Below are 21,916 nucleotides of genomic sequence, written 5' to 3' on the forward strand. Positions count from 1 at the left end.
TCAGAGGATTCCTCCTTCCAACGCCCTGGCTTTGGGGTTGACAGACTTGGGTTTGACTAGGCTTCATCCCTTATTGGCCAGTTAGTTAAGCTCTGTGAACACTGACTTCCCTGCCTGGGAGGGTGGCACACTGATGGAAGTAGCTGAACCCATGAGCTGTAATTAGCTACTCAATACTTTTGGCAGTGACTTGATGGGAGAGCTTGATGGCAAGTTGCCCAATAGGTGACAGGAAACCAATGGATGTGAACTAAGAAGAGGGATCCACGATCCCCAGTCATGAATTTGGGACATGACTGGGATAGCCCAAAACAAAGGCTGTGTTCTTATCCCAGATCAGCTTTCCAAGTGCAGGACTGGGACGTGTGGTTCAATGGCAACACGTGTGAAATAGATGTAGGAGTGTCTGGTCCACAGTGACTTCCTGGTGGGGACTGGGACAGGACAGGGTAATCTGGGTCAGAGTTCTTCAGTTGCAAGCAACTGAAATGGACTCTAAATCGGAAAAGGGATTTTCTGGAAAGGTATGGAATAGTTGTTGGATACTGAAGAACCAAGCTGCAGGAAAAAGAGGACATGCCCCGCAACCCCATCCCTGAAATGGGATCATCAGAACTTCTCTGTTCCACTGTTTTCTGTTACATTTTTCTTCCAAATGTTCAAAACTCTGGAAGCTAGAGTCTTAAGGCCTAAACTGGGTTCTGTGTGCTACCATCCTCTGAGTAGGAGGGGCAGGGAGAACCAAGACTTCTCAGAATAAGGAAGAACAGCTCTCTAATGAGAAATCACAGTGCTTTTACCCCCCCACCCCCCAAAAAAAGCGAGAGGGTGTGCTTGACAGGCCAAAGCAAGGGATCTCCAGGATGCTGATTTTAGAAAGGTGCACAGAAAAACAGGGAGATGATTCCACGCTACTCCTTCCTGGCCAAGATCGGGCCAAGTTCTGGGCAATACACTTTCTGAGACTTTTGACTGCTTGGAGTGAGAAGGGATAGGTTCAAAAACAGCAATTAAGATGCAAATATCTGAAAAACATGACACACAAGCAAGGTTGAGAGAATTGAAGAGATCGAACCCAAAGGAGAGAAGACTGAGCTGGCGTTTAATTGCAGCCCTCAGGCTCTGTGAGGCTTAGAATGTAGATGGAGGACAATTTTGTATTCACTGGTTGTGAAAGGAAGACCTAAAATCAAGAAACAGGAGCAGATTAAAGAGGAACACATTTTATCCCATTATATGTAAGATCTTTCCAAGGAAGAATGAAATGAACTGAGTTGTAAGGTAGGAACTTCCCATTTCTGGGAAACCTCAGATGCTCAGTTACCTTTAGCAATAAGCACACTCCTCACAATGGATCACAACACGCCTGGGTGCCGTGGCCCTGCTGCTGAAGATGCTGACCTAATAATGGTGATTCAGGGCCAGAAACTGCACTCCCTGTTTGGCCACATCTGCCAAAGAGCACTTTTCTGAATGTGGAGTTCTAGACATGGACAATGTGAGTGATGATGGGGAGAACAGGAAAGGACTCCTCTGTACTCCTAACCACCTGCCCAGGCCCTACGTGGTGCAAGCCCGCTGTGCGCAGTGCCTTACGTGACGGCACTGCTTCACCAGAGGACTTCTTTTGAGATGTGTTGCATTGACCCACTTCCTTCTACACACCTTCCAACGGGAATGGCATGACATCTTACTTTATCTCTGAACAATATTCAATAAATACATATTAAGTCTCTATGGTGATACCTATGCTTAGGAAGCTAGAGCATACATATTTTAAAACGTCATGTACATGTAAATTATATATATATAGTCACTTAAAACATAAAAATAAGTAAAAAGGAAGCTAGGGTATCAGAGTTGAAAGAACCTTTTGTGATGAGTGTGTTTACAATGCTTGAACATACCCAATGGCATTTCTGACAAGTTGATTTGTAGCCTGGTCTTGATTCCTTTCTGTAACTCACAACCTCCTAACATAGTCCACACACCACTTGAGTGGTTTTGGTTGCTAAAATTCTTTCTTACTGTAGGCTAAAATCTACTCACGATTTGGCCATATCTATCAAAATTTTAAAGCACATACCCTTTGACCAGCATTCTAGCTCTAACAATTAATCCTACAGGTATAGTCCCCATGGGCTCAAAGACGTGTGCAAAGATATTCTTTGCAGCAAAGGACTGGAAATAATTGAAACGTTTGACCAGGGGACTGATGAAATAAATTATGGAATATTTGTACTATGAGAAACCAAGAGGTTGTTAAAAAAATTAAACCATTCTCATGCACTGACAGGGAAAATTCTAAAATTCATGATGATTTGTGAGAAAGAGAGACTAGCTCAATAGTATGTAGAGAATAATTCCATTTATGTGATAGAAAAAAAGGAGATACATGAACATATGCTTAGGTTGTATCTGGAAAGATACTGGTAACTGTTTGCCTCTGCTGAGGGCATCTATGGCAACTGGTTTCGGGGTAGAAGGAAGAATTTTAGGTTTATACATGTATGTATATATGGATGTGTGTTTATATGCATGTGTATGTGTGTGTGTATAAAAATATATATATATATATATATTTTTTTTTTAGACAGAGTCTTGTTCTGTCACCTAGGCTGGAGTACGGTGGTGTGATCACAGCTCACTGCAGCCTCAACCTCCCCGTGCTCAAGTGATCCTCACACCTCAGCCTCCCGAGTAGCCAGGATCACAGGTATGCACCACCACACCCTGCTAATTTTTGTAGTTTTTGTAGAGATGAGGTTTTGCCATGTGGCCCAGGTTAGTCTCAAACTCCTGGGCTCAAATAATCTGCCCACTTCAGCCTCCCAAAGCGCTGAGATTACAGGCATGAGCCACCATGCCTGGCTGCATGTATATATCTTAATTTTTTTAACCCTGTGCATGTATCATTTTAAAAACTTCTTTAAAAACCTGCCCTCTTAAATCCTAGCACAGGGTCCATCTGGTTCTACCTCATAAAGCTGTGCAGAACACCTCTAATCTTTCTTCTGTTAATAGCGTGCATTTGCAAACTTCTACCATGGGCCCTTTATACCCTGTCTTCTACGGGTTAAACAAACACAGTTCTTTACATCAATGCTGCTGTCCCTGACCATCTGGTCCCCTGTCCCCTCCAGACCCAAAACAATGGGCTGTGCTGCAGCAAAATGAGGGTGTCCTCAGTGCACTGAGGCCCTTATACCATGAGAGATGGCAAGTGATGTCAGGGAGAGGAACATCTGCAGAGGCAGTGCTGCCCTGGGAGGCCCTGTCCCAAGCAGTAGTGGGAGCATCCGGAAGGGGTGAATAGGGAGTGTGGGCTGGGCTGGGATGGAAGAGAGGCTAAGCATGCAGAGACCAGCTTTGCCAAGTTGTTGCAGTACATAAGGGTCCCCCTAAAGGGACTAGTTGGCTAGAATGAAAGAGAAAAACCAGAATATCGTACGTTTACATGGCTACTTTATAATTTTCAAGGCATTTTACAAACTGCATTACATTGATTACTTATCACAATGCTTTAAGGTAGGTATTCAGGAATTATTTTTTTCATTTCAGGAGAAAGCCTTGGCCAGAGAGTTTAAGGATCTGGGGCTGGGCACAGTGACTCGTGCCTGTAATCCTAGCACTTTGGGAGGCCAAGGCAGGAGGATCACTTGAGGCCAGGAGTTTGAGACCAGCCTGAGCAACATAGTGAGACTCCCATTTCTAAAAATAAAAAAATTAGGCCTGGCATAGTGGCTCACGCCTGTAATCCCAGCAGTCTGGGAAGCTGAATAAAGAGGATCACTTGAGACCAGGAGTTTGAGCCCAGCCTGGTCAACATGTAGAGAGTTTATCACTACAAAAAGTTTTTATTTATTTATTTTTTTGAGACAGGGTCTCAATTTGTCACTTAGGCTGGAGTGGAGTGTGTGATCACAGCTCACTACAGCCTCGACCTCCTGGGTTCAAGCCATCCCCCCACCTCAGCCTCCCAAGTAGCTGGGACTACAGACATGCACCACCATGTCTGGCTAAATTTTTGTACTTTTTGTGGAGACAGGGTTTTGCCATGTTGCCCAGGCTGGTCTCTAGCTCCTGGGATCAAGCAATCTGCCTGCCTCAGCCTCCCAGAGGCCTGGAATGTAGGCATGAGCCACTGCTCTTGGCCTTTTTTATTTTTTTATTTATTTTTATTATTTATTTATTTATTTTTGAGACAGAGTCTTGCACTGTCACCCACGCTTGAGTGCAGTGGTGCGATCATGGCTCACTGTCATCTCTGCCTCCTGGGTTCATGCCATTCTCTTGCCTCAGCCTCCCGAGTAGCTGGGACTACAGGCGCCCGCCATCACGCCCGGCTAAGTTTTTGTATTTTTTTTTAGTAGAGACAGGGTTTCACTGTGTTAGTCAGGATGGTCTCGATCTCCTGACCTCGTGATCCGCCTGCCTTAGCCTCCCAAAGTGCTGGGATTACAGGCGTGAGCCATCATGCCTGGCCAACCATTTTTAATTTAAGAGACAGGGTCTCACTTTGTTACCCAGGCTGGAGTGCAGTACCCTTACTGCAGACTTGAACTACTGGGCTCAAGCCATCCTCCCACCTCAGCCTCTCAAGTAGCTGGGACTACAGGTGTGCGTCCCCATGCCCAGCTAACTGAGCCACCACCATGCCACTGCATGCCAGTTGTGACAAAATGAGACCCTGTCTCTAAAAAATAATGTTTTAAAAAAGGATTTACTCTGGTATTCTGAGTCCTTACTTCATGGACACTTTCCACTGTGCAGCCTGCCACTGATTTCACATAAAGACAAACAAAACCGAAAGAGACCCTTTGCTAAATTATCCCAAGTCTTACAATCAGGAAAGATTGGAAAATGTTTTCTGTAGAGACAGAGGAAACTGACTGAATGATTTCACCAGATCATCGTGCACACTGGGAGTTCCAAAGCCCCACCTCACCAATGTGATCTGCCCACTTCAGCCTCCCAACGTGCTGAGATTACAGGCATGAGCCACCATGCCTGGCCGCATGTATATATCTTAATTTTTTTAACCCCGTGCATGCATCATTTTAAAAACTTCTTTAAAAACCTGCCCTCTTAAATCCTAGCACAGGGTCCACCTGGTTCCAACTCATAAAGACCCCATAAGACCCTAGGTTAGCCAGGAACACTGGGGGACCCCTTCGTCTCCATTGGCCACACCTGGGCCTGCCTCTACCAAAGGGTAAGAGACCAGTTAAGCTTTCCATGTTGGAGAAAGACCAGTCCCTTCCCCATGGCTGCATAGAAGGAGCTCAGTGTATCCTTAGGGCCAGCGGCATCTGTGGCCTGGGCCTTATACCTTGGGGAATCGCTGTCCTGTGGGGTCTAGACGCTCAGAGTGGCAGCTGAGAGGTGGGAAGGAGGAGGTGAGGAGGGTCACTGGCAGTCCCAGTTACAAAATTCGGGTATCAGATGCCCCCAGTCAGCCTAGGATATGCACGTCACCCAGGCCTGGCTCTTCCTGCAGTCGGCACAGGTCCGGGAGGCTGCTTGTCAGTAACTTTATTTTCACCTTTTAGGACGCTGTCCCTGGCCATTTTAACCTAATGGATCAGGATAAACAAGTTAGGGAAGCAGACGGAAGAGCACATAGGAGCATTTCCTTGCAGGCTGGAGCATCACGATCCGCCAGGGGATAAGAAAGGGGCTTCTCTTCTTGCTCAGAGGAAAAGACATTTTACTAGGACAGATGCTCTCTGGTGTTCTGAACCGGCAAACACTGGGCCAGGGAGAAAGGAGGCCGGGAGAGGAAGGTGGAGAGGTTTCTGCAGGAAGTTGGGCCTTCGGGCCACTCGCTGATAGATGTGGATGCAGGGAGGGATATTTAAAATGTTTAACAGGCGGGCCTGACCCAGCAGACCTGTCACTGCAGGGCCTCCAGAGTCAGCTCCCGGAGGCCCCCTGCTGGGCCATATCTGCCCCCGTTTGGTTGGAGGACAGTGGGGAGGTCTGGGGGCCTGGGCTGCTTACCACCTAGTGTGGAAGCATTTCTGTGTGAGAACAAGGTGTGGCTGCAACCCTTCCCAGCAGCTGAACTTCAGCCCTGGTGGGGTTAGCAGCTGATGGTCCTCCTGGCCTCTCAGGTTGCCTGGCAAATCATGCCAGCCTCGTGCAGATCCCCGGCAGAATTGCAGACAAAAGACTTGTTTGCAGAATTGCGAAATTCTCCCATCCAGAGCCAGGCTGTGCACAAATGTCCCAGTGTACGGTGGGGTGGCCTCTTCTTCTGCAGTAACTGGTGTGCAGTTCTGACATGAGAAGCAAGCAGTTCTTGCTTTACCAGGAGGAATCTTCCTCTCCCTTTATCACCCTCTGGTTCCAGGGTACTGTGTACATTTCCGCCCCCACCGCTGCACAGCTGGAACACACTGTCAGAATGGATGCCTCATTGCATCAGGAATCCAGAGCTCTTCATCTATAAAACAGGAGGGGTGGGCTTCCAGAACCACTAACAGATGTCTAAGTGAAAAAAAACTCCACACCTGCCCAACCGCCAGCTTCCTTTCTCATTCTTGAGGGCTCCCAGTAACAAGACATTAGAAAAATGGGTTGCGAGCTGCGGTTTCCACTTTCCCTGAAACCCAGCTATCTAATCTCCTGGGAGTGAGAATTCAGACAGCGAATTGTCTAAGATGGGAGGTAAGAGGTGCCGTGGGAGGCCAGGTACATGTTGCCCAGGAGGCCTGGCCGCCCAGGGTGCTTGCTTCTGCAGACCCAACCGGGGATGACAGCATGGGCTGGCTAAGGCTGGTCTTGACAGAAAAGCCCATGAAAATCCCTGCTGGTTGTCTCAGTCTGAAGACCTCTGTTTTGATGACGCTTGAAATAGCAAAGCTTCATTTCATTATTTTTATGTTGATACATGTTATTTTTTGCACTTTAGTTTTCCTTTTTGAGACAGAATCTCCCTCTCTCTCCCAGGTTGGAGTGCAGTGGCGCAATCTCTGCTCACTGCAACCTCCGCTTCCCAGGTTCAAGCAATTCTTGTGCCTCAGCCTCCTGAGTAGCTGGGGTTACAGGCACACACCACTACACTAATTTTTTTTGTGTGTGTGTGTTTTTAGTAGAGACAGGTTTCACCATGTTTGCCAGGCTGGTCTGGAACTCCTGGCCTCAAGTAATCTGCCCTCCTCAGCCTCCCAAAATGCTGGGATTACAGGCATGAGCCACCGTGCCAGGCCTATTTCTACATATTATTTTTACTTCTAATCCATATATACAGTTTTAAAATTCTGATATTTACAAACTTTAGTGAAAATTCATAGCCTTGTAGCCTCCTGCCCCACCCATTTTTGCCTTCAGGTACTGCTGTCCAGAGTCAGCCACTGTCTGTGGCTCCTGGTATTTGCAGCAACCATTCCAAATGATGTGCTTATAGAGTTGTATCTTTCTAAACTTTCGAAATGATCTCCTGACTTACTGGAAGATGAAGACGTAGCTTTTTCCTCCTCCCCCCAGGACATGCTTCTTTCTCACTAAGGAACAGAATTCCTGTATTTCTTCCTATTTTAGATGCATGCCTTTGATTATAAGGTTTGCCATTATTTTATGAGGCACTACAAAAGAAGAGAAGTGCAAATAAAGTAACTATGATGCAAGTAAACTATCATGCAACACTTCCTTATCACATTGACTAAAAAATGTGTTCTGATTTCCACAATGTTAAAACGGGGAAAAAATGTGCATTTTAGAATATTATGAATTACAGAACAGCACATCTTCTGATAAAATCCCTGGTCAGTATTTGTATTATTTTGCTTATGTAAATATTGTCTGCAGTGTACTGTGTTTACATTTCTGCTCATGTATATCTTTTCCCCTCGGGAGTTAATAATTGCCTTGTCTTTTTTAATTCATAGGGTTTTTTTTTTTTGGCATTTATGAGTAATTCATTCCCAAGTTCTCCTCAATGTGGTGAACACACCAGTAATCTTGCCATTGCATTTCTCTTCCTGTGCGGACATCCTCCGGGAACTATCCTTCTGCTTCAAACTCAGACTGGTTTCTCCTCAGGTCTACTGTAGTTACCAGCCCAGATTTCAGCATCCTCCTGGAAGTCATTTTTCCTTCTCTCCTGTGTTGGATTCCCTGTTTCCTAGAGCTTGTATCTTTTTTGGTTAATTCTTTGTTTTGTTGGAGCACATCCTCTAGTAGCTTCCTGAGGAAGGGTTCATGGCAGCTAAATATTTGGAGACCTTGTAAATGTCCCTTGCACTTGTCTGGGCATAGAGCTCAACTTCAGGAATATTTTTTCTTCATGTTAGAGGCTTTCTTCAAATGTCTGGTGATTTACTGTTGACACTCAAGTAACGTGTGCATGAGTGAAGCTTGTCAACCAGTGGGCTCATTGTCGGGTGATTCAATGGAGACCTGGATGTTTCATTAAGGAACCCACTAGGTCATTCTCTGTAAGTCTTTTTTCTCTGACTGCTCAGCTTCCCTAATGATGAATCCTCGAATCTTCTGCCCATGGGATAGAACCCTTATTGCCAGCATTCTGGGATCTAAGAGGGGTAAGGAGGCTGTGGTGTCCTATAATCCAGAGTGCAACTGGGTGCAGTGGCTCACTCAGGAGTCCCAGCCACTTGGGAGGCTGAGGCAGGTCTGCTTGAGACCAGGAGTTCAAGACCAGCCTGGGCAACATAGTGAGACCCTGTCTCTACAAAATACAAAAATTAACTGGGCATGTTGGCATGTTCCCATGGTCCCAGCTACTCAGGAATTTGAGGCTGCAGGGAGCCATGATCATGCCATTGGACTTTAGCCTGGGTGACAGCAAGACAAAACAACAAAGACGATAAAGGACAGAGTGTCTTCTAATTCTGTTTCTATGGTGTGTCACATGCCAGGTCTCAGTTGTGCCTGGTGTCCTTGAGTCCAGTCCCTCTTAGATTCAACCTTTCCTCCCGAGGCTGGGCAGGGACAGTGGTGTGACAGTGCAGCTGTGCATAGGTGTACATAGAGATGGAAATAAATGTGGAGTCTTATAGCTCCAGTACACATTCTCAACACATTTGTTTTCAGCACACCTGCACCCGTGTTCTACACAGAGGGAACCAATTTCTGCTTTTTCTAAGATTCTGTGGTGTAGCTGATTTTCTTCTTACAGATTTCCCTCCCTTTGAGCTTAGGTTGCAGCTTTATCTTCTCTGCTAAATTAGTTGCTTCTCATTCATCTGCTTTTTTTTTTTTTTTTCTGATTTCCATAACATTGTTAACATTTTTATCTGCTGTTGTCTCTGTTCCTATTCTCTCTTTATACTTATGGGTCCAGGCAGTGGTGTCCTGGTAAGTGCCTGACAAAACAGCTCTTGTGGGGAAGGGAGGAACCCTGAGTGGTAGCAGTCCAATTTCTGTGGTGTAAATATTCCTAATGTGGCTAATTTCAAGGCACCAAAAGGACATCCCTGAACATGCAGTTGGAAAGAAAAGCAAAGTAGCACACCATTATCCAGATGGTTTCTGGCTTAAAATGGTTCCACTTAACGATTTTTTGACTTTACGATGGTGTGAAAGTGATACACATTCAGTAGAAACAGTACTTCAGTACAGTATTCAGGAAATCACATGAGATATTCAACACTTTATTATAAAATAAGCTATATGTTAGATGATTTTGCCCAACTGTAGGGTAATGTAAGTGTTCTGAGCTCGTTTAAGGTAGGTTAGGCTAAGCTCTGATGTTCAGTAGGTTAGGTGTATTAAATGACTTTCTGGTTTATGATTCCTTCCTTCCTTCCTTCCTTCCTTCCTTCCTTCCTTCCTTCCTTCCTTCCTTCCTTCCTTCCTTCCTTCCTTCCTTCCCTCCTTCCTTCCTTCCCTCCTTCCCTCCCTCCCTCCCTCCCTTCCTTTCTCTCTCTCTCTCTCTCTCTCTCTCTCTCTCTCTCTCTCTCTTTCTTTCTTTTTTGAGATGGAGTCTTGCTCTGTCACTCAGGCTGGAGTGCAGTGGCACAATCTCGGCTCAAATGCAACCTCTGCCTCCTGGGTTCAAGCAATTCTTCTGTCTCAGCCTCCTGAGTCGCTGGGACTGCAGGCACCTGCCACCATACCCAGATAATTTTTGTATTTTTAGAGGAGATGAGGTTTCACCATAGTGGTCAGGCTGGTCTTGAACTCCTGACCTCAGGTGATCCACCTGCCTCAGCCTCTCAAGGTGCTGAGATTACAGGTGTGAGCCACTGTGCCTGGCCTGGTTTATGATATTTTCAACTTAAAATGGGTTTGTCATAAGTCAAGAAGCATCTGTGTAATATTTCCACTATACACATACAGTAGACATGAATAGAAAAAAGTAACCTCAAGAGAATATGTAATTACAAAAATAATATGAAGTGACAAGTATTGAGATTTTATTAGCTTTATTTATTGATTTATTGAGATGGAGTTTCTCTCTGTCGTCCAGGCTGGAATGCAGTGGTGCAATCTTGGCTCACTGCAACCTCTGCCTCCCAGTTGAAGCCATCCTCGTGCCTCAGCTTCCTGAGCAGCTGAGATTACAGGCACCTGCCGCCACGCCTGGCTAATTTTTATATTTTTAGTAGAGACAGGATTTCACTGTGTTGGCCAGGCTGGTCTCAAACTCCTGACCTCAGGTGATCCTCCTGTCTTGGCCTCCCAAAATGCTGGGATTACAGGTGTGAGCTACCCCGCCTGGCCTTTATTAACTTTATTTTTAACATAATTTTAAAAATTGTAAGCCTGTATTTAGTTTTTTAAATAGCTATGTGTCACAACCAGCTGGCAAAATTCCCGACAATTTAACAATCAGTTCTCAAAAGTCAGTGTCAGCTGGCGCTAACGCACCACTGGGTTTATGCCTTTGTAATGGTTTTCTTATCTTTTTAGTATATTAATCAATTGTTTTTAAGTTTATTTCTCTATAGCATACAGTTACCTCTCCTCACATGTTGTTAACACATTGGTAATCCATTCAAAATTCACATTGTCTAATCATAGCTCTCAAACTGTGGTGAAGAAAAGATGACACCTCAGTAGAATGAGATGATGCTTGACATGAGGGATAAATAAAGTTAAAATAAAATGAGGTGAGGAGAGGTCATCAGTATCCACAGGTGGTCAAGGAAAAGTGGTGTCAACACAATGGGGCAGGAGGAGATTGATAGTTACTGCTTTGTCCCAGCAACACAATTGCTAGCAATACAGTTGCTAGAACAAGGTAGTAACAGTAACCAACCTTCCAGTTCCCATTTAATCTCAACTTTTTTTGTTTTTTGGGACTTTTTTTGAGATGGAGTTTCACTCTGTCACCCAGGTTGGGCACGATCTCGGCTCACTGCAACCTCCACCTCCTGGGTTCAAGCGATTCTCCTGTCTCAGCCTCCCAAGTAGCTGGGATTAAAGTCTCCCACCACCACACTGGGCTAGTTTTTGTATTTTTAATAGAGATGGGGTTTTACCATGTTGGCCAGGCTGGTCTCAAACTCCTGACCTCAGGTGATCCACCCACCTCAGCTTCCCAAAGTGATAGGATTATAGGTGTGACCCACTGTGCCTGGCTAATCTCAGTTTTTAAGAAGATACCATTTAATGTATCTGTGTTTCTTAGCAATTCTCTGAAGTGGTTCCAAGCAACATCTTACTCTAAACATACATGTCTGTATAATGAGACCAGCTGCCTACATACAACCCTTCATGAGATGAGCTCAAAGCATTTTACCAACGGTGCCTCGTTAAGTCTTACCAAACCTCAATGTGGGAATTGAGGGGGGACATCATTATTTCTGTTTTACTGATGGATAAAGCAGAGGCCTTAAAGCAAACCAACAGTAGCTGAGACCAACCTGTTTGTCTGCGAATCCAGTGTTCCAGTGTTCTATCTTTTCATGACAACACGATCTTGAACACCAAGTTATGTTTTCTGCCTCTATATAGGTATGTGGAGGGTACAGTTTTATCTGAAATATCAATGAATTATTTGAAGTCCTGAATTGTATGATTCTGGTTTTTACCTTTGTTGACCCCCTCACACCTTCTTGCGCGTGTGATTTGATAGCATCTTATGGAATTAATACCAAAGACCTACCTAGTTACTTTTCATTGCAATTACAGTGTTTAAAAATAATTGCGCAGCCAGGCGTGGTGGCTCACGCCTGTAATCCCAGCACTTTGGGCAGCTAAGGCGGGTGGATCACCTGAGGTCAGGAGTTCGAAAACAGCCTGGCCAACATGGCGAAACCCTGTCTCTACTAAAAATACAAAAATTAGCTGGGTGTAGTGACAGGCACCTATAATCCCAGCTACTCAGGAGGCTGAGGCAGGAGAATCACTTGAACCCAGGAGGCGGAGGTTACAGTGAGCTGAGATCACAGTACTGTACTGCAGCCTGGGCAACAGAGTGAGACTCCATCTCAAAAAAATAAAATAAAATAATAAAATAATAAATAAACAAATACATGTAATTACACAAACCACAATTACTTTTGTACCAACCTAATTATCCAACATAACTCCAGTCTGGCCATAGAAATAGGGGAGTGTTGAAAACAGAAGCCTGCACTACTCGGGTACAAAGGGGAAGATCAGGGACTATGGTTTGGTCTCCGTGTTGAGCAGATAACAAAGCATTAATAATTGCCCAAATAGACCATGGACATTTTGAGCATTTATTATGTGCAAGATATGAAATTTAGTATTTTATACATATTGGCACATTTAAATGATTTAAATTGGCACATTTAAATGACAATTTCTGGTTAGTATTAGTATTATCCCTGTTTTTCAGATAAAAAAATTAAAGCTTAGAGGGTCTAAATAAGTTTCACAAAGACACAGCTAGTGAGTGGTTTGAACCAAAGGTTGTCCAGCTGTAGGTCCATGTGCTTGTAGAGGCTATTGTCTTGCCTTTCTACTCCATCTTTTAGTAACACAGCTGGCCTCTTGGCTATGGGAATTAGTGTAGGGATGGACCTGGCACCCAGCAGAGTCCTAGGCAGGGTTCTCCTAGCTGGACCTAGCAGAAGAACCCTTTCTTCCTTGGTGACAGAGTCATTCGACTGTTTCCTCAGTGAGGTGGACTGCCATGTCTACTGCTCTGTGAGGAAAGCCCTCTGTAGGAGGAGAGATTGAAATCCACAGGCAAAGAGAAAAGCAGAGACCATGATGGGGAGGCTGGGTGTGGTGGTTCATGCCTGTAATCTCAGCACTTTTGGAGGCCGAGGTGGGCGGATCACTTGAGGCCAGGAGTTTGAGAACAGCTTGGCCAACATGGTGAAACCCTGTCTCTACAAAAATACAAAAAAATTAACCAGGTGTGGTGGCGCATGCGTGTAATCCCAGCTACTCAGGAGGCTGAGGCATGAGAATCACTTGAACCCAGGAGGCAGAGGCTGCAGTGAGCTGAGATCATGCTACTGCACTTCAGCCTGGGGGACAGAGTGAGACTGTGTCTCAAACACACACAAAAAAAAGATGGGGAGAAGAATTCTGATGGCATTCAAATCCTTGACTTCAATCCCTGACCCTGTTATCTAAACTAGCCTGAGTTCAGCTTTTGCCACTAGGCTACTGGGAGTGTCCTGAGTAATACAGGGTTTACATACCACACTATCCAGCTGCGACCTGTACCAAGTTGACCAGGATAGGGGAGTTTGCCACTGGGTCCCTTGGACTTACCCCAGTCTGTGTCAAATCTTTAAGCAGGTAAACTTTCCCCACAATACAACCCTTCTTCCACTTTTTTTTTTTTTTTTTTTTTTTTTTTTTTTTTTTGAGTTCGGGGTCTTGCTCTGTCACCCAGGCTGGAATGCAGTGGCACAATCATAGCCCACTGCAGCCTTGAACTCCTGGGCTCACGTGATTCTCCCACTTCAGCCTCCTGAGTAGCTGGAACACCAGGTGCACACCACCATGCCCCACCCCTTCTTCCACTTCGAAATACATTCTGTATTGCACCTGTAAGATTTTTCTCCATCTCTTGTTACTTGGTCCAAGCCTCCTAATGCAAATACAGCACAGTATGTAGTGACAATGTGGACATCTTAGTGTTGACAGGCATTACTTCATATTCTGACCTCAAGAGGCAGGACAGCAGTCATGGAACTAACAATATGAACAATACGATTACATTCCTGACTTCAACTGGGGGTCCCCAAACTGTGTGATTTCACAGGCCAGATTATTATGATTTTTTTGGATGCGACGGGGGTGGGGAGAATATCATAGAGCTGCCAACTTTTTATTTTGTCAAACAGGGCTAATAGACTTACATTTATCCTACCCCAACTCTTCATTCATTTACTTAACAGGTCTAGAAAATACTCTTCGGTCATCCCTGCGGTTAAGCAACCTTACTAAGTCACTGGAAGAATATAAAAGGTCACATGAATTCTTCCACTCCACTTCACCCGATACCTTTGGTTACTGTCTTAGTCCATTTGTGTTGCTGTAAAGAAATATGTGAGGCTAGGTAATTTACGAGGAAAAGAGGTTTATTTGGCTCACAGTTCTGCAGGCTGTACAAGAAGCATGGCACCAGCACCTGCCTCTGGGGAGGGCTTCAGGCTGCTTCTACTCATGGCAAGAGGCAAAGGGAAGCTGGTATGTAGAGACCACGGGGTGAGAGAGAGAGCAAGAGAGAGAGGAGAGGTACTGGGCTTTTTATTTAACAACCAGCCCCTCTGGGAACTAAGAAAATGAGATCTCACTCGTTACCAAGAAGTCAGCACCAAGCCATTCATGAGGGGTCTGCCTCCATGGCCCAAAATACTTCCTGTTAAGCCCCACCTCCTGACATCACCACATTGGGGATCAAATTTCAATATGAGATTTATTGGGGTCAAATAAATCATATCCAAACTATAGCAATTACCTTCCAAAATTTAGAGGCAAGTATATGGAGACTGTCAGTTGACCTTGTTGGTAATAATTTTTTTAGTTAGCTGGAAGCTAGAAAGGGCAAAAAGAGGTGAAGAGGAAGCTGTGGCCATGGAGGTTAATGTGGTCTGGGCTTGGGGTAGGTGTGGTGAGTGGAGGTTGACAACAGGTACAGCTTGTACCGCAAGGGCTGGGTAGCGCAGGAGCTAAGGGAGGCGGGAGTGCCTGCAGAGCCCAGTTCCTATGCTGGGTGTTCTCTGATGAGCTCTGGAATGAAGTAGGCATGGGCAGTTGTTAAGGCTTTAAATCCCTCGATGTTAGGCCTTGAGGGACTGTGATTTCTCCCCACATCACTTCCCCTTAACCAAGCAGTAAACTACATTTGGCTAAAATTGTGCCTTTAGGACAATAGCCAGAGCACGACTCAGAGCAAATCTATGACAGCCACGCTAACACTGCACATAGGACCAGACACAGAGAAAAAGTCTTGGTGTGCCCAGTATCTGCATCTAAGCAAAATAAGTTTATCAGAATCTCCTTGAAACTGCTGCCAAGGAAATCTGAAAGTTTCCAGTAAGCAAAGCACAATGAAATGGAAATTAATTGTACAGTACCCATTACCTTTAGTTTAAGTGCAATTGATAAGCTCTTTACTTACTGTACCACCTGTTTTATTTTAATGAAAGGAAAAATTAGCTATTAGAGCTTTTGTGGATTCATTTGCAACCATGGTCTCTCAACTGTATTTCTTTGGGATGACTTTAAGTTCCTGAGTCCCCAGTTCTCCGACTGAAGTAGTGGTAGTGGGCTGTGTCAGTGAGGCAGGCCTTTGATGGGGGAATGTGGTCAGTGACCTTCAAGATGGTCCCCACCTCCGGGTGTCCATGGTGTAGTCCCTTCCCACATTGTGGCAGGGTTGATCTATGTGACCAATAGGACACAGCAGAACCCAGTGGAGTTTATTTTTAAGATGAGCTCTCAGGTTCTCCCCCTCTCTCTCCCCCCATCTATCAGATCACTAATTCTCAAGCCAGCTGTTATGTCAAAAGGACATGCAGACAGTCTGTGGGCGGGGGGGCATGGGGACTCGAGCCAACAGCCAGTGAGGGCCTGAAGCCATGAACACTGTGAGCACTCTTAGAAGTGGCTCCTCCAGTCCCAGTCAAGCCTTCAGGTGGCTGCAGCCCTGACTTGACTGCAACCTTGTGAGAGCCCCTGAGTCAGCACCACCTTGCTAGTTTCCAGCCCCTCAGATGCTGAGAGATCACACGTTTGCCATGGCAAAAGCTACTGTGTTTGGGGGTAATTGGTTACACGGCAGTAGAAAACCTAATACAGAGAGTACGGTACCCATTACCTCTAGTTCAGTGTGCGATTGATAAGCTCTTTACTTACTGTCCCACTTGTTTTATTTTAATGAAAGGAAAAATGAGCTATTGGAGCTTCTGTGGATTCATTTTGTGGATTCAGAGGGAAGATAGTATCTTCCTGACTCTTTCAAGAGGAGGTCCTCATTACTTCTGCTGGGAGAACTGTCCATGTCCCTGATTAGAGTGGTTGGAGCATTCTCACTCCCTTCGCTGGACTGGGGGTACCGGTATTTTGAATTAGACATAGAAAGGATTTTGCCTACATTCATTGCTGCATGCTTGCAACCCTTGTTATTTGGAGGCATGGATCACAAAGTGCACACAGAATCTAGAGGATGATGCAGAGCAGTTCTTCTTGTCCCTGTTCCATTTTGGTGGGGGCAGCAGGAAACATTTCTGTGCCCTTGTAAGCTTTTGAAACTTGTATAAATGAGAAAAAAATAAGCTTTCTTATAAACACAAAATACCTGTGGTGTAAAAAATAAAAAGGTGAAACCATTCACCACCAATGATTCCACCATCCAGATACAAATACTGTTAACAACTGGGGCATCTCGCTCTCCTATCTAGGGATATATATTTTACACAAATAGATAATATAGTAAGTGCTATTGTATGACTTTTTTCATTAAATATATTATGAGCCTGTGTTTATGTGACTAATATATCATGTCATCTGCAATTATAATTTTAAATGGTTACATGGTATCCATTATACAGATGTGTCATAATTTCTTAAGCCAGTCCCCTTTTGTTGGATGAAATTTGTTTTCATTTTTGCTATTATAAGGATTGCTAAAAAGAAAATGCTTGTAGCAAATATATGTACCTACCTTGACTTTCCTTGTTATGATAAATTATTAAAACAGAATGGTTGGACTAAAGCATATATACATTTTATTTATTTTTTTGTTTGTTTTATTTTATTTTTTTGAGATGGAGTCTCTCTCTGTTACCCAGGCTATAGTGCAGTGATGTGCTCTCAGCTCCACCCAGCAACCTCCGCCTCCCAGATTCAAGTGATTCTCCTGCCTCAGCCTCCTGAGTAGCTGGGATTACAGGCGCCCACCATCATGCCTGGCTAATTTTTGTATTTTTAGTAGAGATGGGGTTTTGCCATGTTGGTCAGGCTGATTTCTGACTCCCAACCTCAGGTGATAACACCTGCCTCGGCCTCCCAAAGTGCTGGGATTACAGGCGTGAGCCACTGCACCCGGCCTAAAGCACATATACATTTTAAATGCATTCCCACATATTACCAAATTGCCTGCCAGAAAGGTTGTACCAGTCTATACTCATTGAAATTTATTGGTGTCTATTTCCTTGTACCCTTGCCAGCACTGAGTAATAATTTTTTAAAAATCTTTCTGGCCTTCTATTTATATGGGAAACGGAATTTTCAAGAAGTCTACCTTATATTCAAAAATTGGCAGCAGCTGGCCAGGCACAATGGCTCACACCTATAATCCCAGCATTTTGGGAGGCTGAGGCTGGAGGATCACTTGAGCCCAGAAGTTTGAGTCTAGTCTGGTCAACATAGTGGGTCCTTGTCTCTACAAAAAAATACAAAAGTTAGCTGGGTGTGTTGCTGTGTGCCTGTAGTCCTAACTACTCAGGAGGTTGAAGTGGGAGGATCCGCTGAGCCTGGGAGGTTAAGGCTGGAGTGAGCTATGATTGTACCACTGCATTCCAGCCTGAGCAACAGAGCAAGACCCTGTCAGAAAGAAAAGGGAAGGGAAGAAAGGAGAGGAGAGGAGGAAAGAAAGGAAGAAATTGGCAGCAGCTTTGAGGGTGAGCAAGCTCTACTATAATCCAGTGCCTAGTCAAGGGTGAGAGAAATGAAGAAATGAATTGACTGTTTCTCCCAGATTATGCTTCGAAGATGACAGGAAGAATGTTGAAAATAATATGTATGTGTTCAGGATGCAAGAAAGTTCAAACATAAAATATTCAAATCTCTTGGCCCTATAATTATACTTCTGACAATTTAGCTTAAATATAAATTCCAGTGAAAGGGAAAAGGGTATATACACCAAACAAAGTTTATTAATAGCACTTTTTTTTTCTAAGACCTAGGTGAGAACAAAACATTACTTATATTAGGGAAACACTACAAACACTTAACAGAAAAGAAATAATTTAAGATACTGGGGTATATCATCTTGAAGGAATATTATACAGTTGTTCAATTAGTAAAGGTTATATAGAAATATACAAATATGTTTATGATATAATGTAATTAGTCATATAAAGGTTATATAGAAACACATATGTTTATAATATGTGAAGTATAAAAAATACAATTTTTAGCATTTAAAAATATGTACTAGTTAAATCCACATCAACAAGACTGCAAGGAAATATAAAACTGCCAATCGTTGTGAAGACAGTGGCATCCCATCTTTGAAATTTTTTTCTTTTCTTTTTTTTCCTGCATTGATTGCTTTTATTTAGGAAAGACCTGATGTCATATGGAAACCAAGAAGAAACTGTTTGAGGAGAAACCTATTGTCCAATTTGTAGGGAAAGCAGAGAGACAGACAGACATTCAAAACAAAGATGGAAATGTAGAATAACTTAAGTTACCAGCACACTTCATAACAATTAAAAATCATCTCGCTTCTTCCTTCTGCCAGCATAATTTTGGGCTCACAGGTGGATTGACCTGACCCCCAGGAAATGTGTGACAAGGACTCGCCGCTCACCTCCTCAGTTACAGCACATGTTTGGTGTTTACGTGAAGCTAGTGGCTTTCGGTATCATGGTGAAATTTTTCTTTTAGGTCATAATTGCATAACTACAATGAAAAGTATTGATTCTGGAAAAGGCTCACCTTCCAAAAGAGGTTCACGTCGGTGTTCACGTCAGGAGGTGAATTAATGTGCTCCAGGGACGGTCATGGAAAATGCTTGGCCACACTGGGTGTGTTCTGTAGCCAGGCGTTGCTGAACGGTGCAGAGAAAGGCGCTGGAGGCAGACAGAGCTGGGCTGGTAGCCAGGCTCCACTTCATACCAGAAGTATGAGCCCGGGCAAGTTATTGAACTTCCTACAGCTTAGTTTACATAGCTGTGAAAATGGATGAATAATGCCTGCTTGTGCTGATGTTAGCGAGGGGACGCCTGCTTGGAGGCGAGTATGCAGTGGGTGCTCAGTGAATGGTGATGAGATAAAAAGCAATGCTGCTCATTTTCTATATTCTTTTCATAATTATTGAGATTACAATGGAGAGAAGGGAATCCAGCTTAAAAGAAAACATTTGCAAATCTGTTTCTGGCAAATGGAAATAAGAGCAACTGTAAACCACATGAATCTGTCCAGGACAGAAGCGAGTGAGTGAAGGGAGACTTTCTCAGCTGGGTGGTCGTGTGAGCAGCATCTCCACTGCCTCTCTGTTAAGTAATTTATCTGGACATCTTGGTTGATAATGATGTGGCACTAAAAAACTAAAAGGCATCACAAAACTGCAAACCTTCTGCTTGCATTGCAGGAATAAAATTGGTCATGAAAAGGTGATGGCCAGAAAAATTTGGTGGGGGGTGGTGGTGGGGGAGTGTGGGGAATAGAAAATCTTGCATAATATCTATTCCTGTGCTTTTTAAAAAATCAGTTTATACAGTCTAATTTTTAAAAACAAAAGCTAGATTTTAGCTCTTTTCTATCCAGTGATTTGAAATCAGCCTGAAGACAGCAAGGTGCGTTGAATTCGCTATGACATCAACCAAATTTGTCAATTTCATTTGGATTTCCAGAATGTCCAGTGCTAGGAGACTCATAAGGTGGAGAGAAATGGCCTGACTTATAGAAACTGAGTGAGACTCCGGAACCACTTGATGCAGAGACACCTGTGACCTGAAAAAGTCTATTTGTGTTTCCTCTGGAAATCCGGGCCAAGAAGACAGGGACAAGCTCCCAACTCTGACTACCCCTTTTATAGGGAAAAAAATCCCATACCCTCTTTGCAGCAAGTGACAAATCCTTGTCATATAGAGATGGCTTTTCCTCCTCCTCTTCAAACATCTTTTAGCAGCAACAGCAGCTCAAGTAACACGTTATTTCAGCGTTAAAATGCGGGCTTTGTAGACCTCTTAGGCAGACAGAGGCAATTTCAAAGGAAACTTCTTTGGCTGGGTACTCAGTGTTACACAGGGATTTGGGGAGTTAATATTCACTGTTTCTGTTGTTGGAGAAAAGGAAAGCAGAACTGCTCTTTTTCATGACTCTCCCCAATGTGCATCTGTTTCCATTCGTATCTTGGAATTGGGAAGATGGAGGAGACTTGAGCGGTGACCCACCTAGCCTCTTGACGCACGCTGGGCTCACCTTAAAACCCCCCAAACAGATGGCAGTTGATCATGGTTTTAAATATCCCAGCATAGACTTTCTGCAGCCTCCCTTGTTAGCCACTATCAGCGCTTAACATTCTGTCATCTGAATAACTCCTTAAAAATGATACCAACGGTAGTAGAAATTTAAAAGGGACCTTCCAAAAAAAAAAACATGCAAAAGCTTACCACCCCAGTAAATCACCCGCAACAATGTTGCAACAGTTTAAATTTACTGCAGAGAGAGTGAAGTTTAGGAGACACCGCTTTATAATATTTTCGAGAGATAGTTATGAGTGCCAATGAGTCTTGTTCCTTTTGCAGCAGGGCCTGCTCCACTGAGTCATCCTGCCTTCAGAAGCTTCCAGTTAAGCAGCAGGCCCCGGCCATAGGCTCCCCGTGTCCCCAGCCTCCAGAGGAGAGGCTCCCACACGATGTTCTCATTGCCCTTAGCTCCACTCCAAAAGGGGCCTGCAGTTCTGCTGCTTATCAGGGGTCTACTGGGAAGTGAGGTGTCACTGTCCCTTTCTGGCAGCCTCTGCACTGTCTGTGAGTGGCTCTCCTGGATTAAGAGTTTGCAAAGTATGGCCAGTGGCCAGGACTGGCCTGCTGCCTGTTTTTGTTTAACCCGCGAGCTAAGAATAGTTTTTACCTATTTTAAGTAGTTGAAAAAAAATCAAGAGAAGAATACTATTTCGTGATATGTGAAAAATCACATGAAATTCAAATGTAAGTGTCCATAAATAAAGCCTTACTGGAAGACAGCCCTTGCCCATTTATTTCTGCCTCTTTCGCTACTGTCTGCGGTTGCCTTCACGCTACAATGGCAGTACTGAGTAGTTGTGGCGGGCCCTGTATGACAGTAAATCCTAAAGTATTTGCCATCTGCCCCTTCACAGAAAGAGTTTGTTGACCCTGGCTTTCGAGCCTCTCATCACTTTGGGATCCCTCTCTTTACCTTCCCCAGAGTGAGGGAGGCAGTAACGTTCCTCATGAGTGCTTAGTCCTCGCTCCCAAGGCAAGAAACCCCCCAAAACCCCTCTCTTTCTGCAGTCTTCTTGTTGGCTTGATAGTGGTAGGGCTGGTTCAGCCAAGGTCACAGTTGGAGGGTGGGAAGGGGGTACAGCTTAGGACGAAGGGGGTGTCTGCTCTAGTCCTGTTTGCAGCAATCTTTAGAATGCAAAATAATTAAGAAGAAAATGCTGATTTTGGGCTATGGGATGCAATTCGAATTCTGGAAAATTAGAATCAACAGAACGTGGGATGTGGGAGTCCAGGACAACTCCTCTGTTTTGGCCGTGTTTGGTGCCATGTGCAGAGGTGGCAGAGATGGGAGAAGGAAGAGGTTTGGGCAGGGG

General features: G+C 44.3%; 1 long non-coding RNA gene across 1 annotated transcript; it reads left to right on the forward strand.

The window, feature by feature from the left end:
* The first annotated feature begins 2,667 nt into the window (after positions 1–2,667).
* Positions 2,668–21,318, forward strand: LOC115894627. Its single transcript, XR_004054771.1, has 2 exons — positions 2,668–2,716; positions 19,986–21,318. It is a non-coding gene; the product is annotated as an uncharacterized LOC115894627 (long non-coding RNA).
* The last annotated feature ends 598 nt before the right edge of the window (positions 21,319–21,916 follow it).

The sequence above is a fragment of the Rhinopithecus roxellana genome, chromosome 18 (genome assembly GCF_007565055.1).
Source record: "Rhinopithecus roxellana isolate Shanxi Qingling chromosome 18, ASM756505v1, whole genome shotgun sequence".
NCBI classification, from domain to species: domain Eukaryota; kingdom Metazoa; phylum Chordata; class Mammalia; order Primates; family Cercopithecidae; genus Rhinopithecus; species Rhinopithecus roxellana.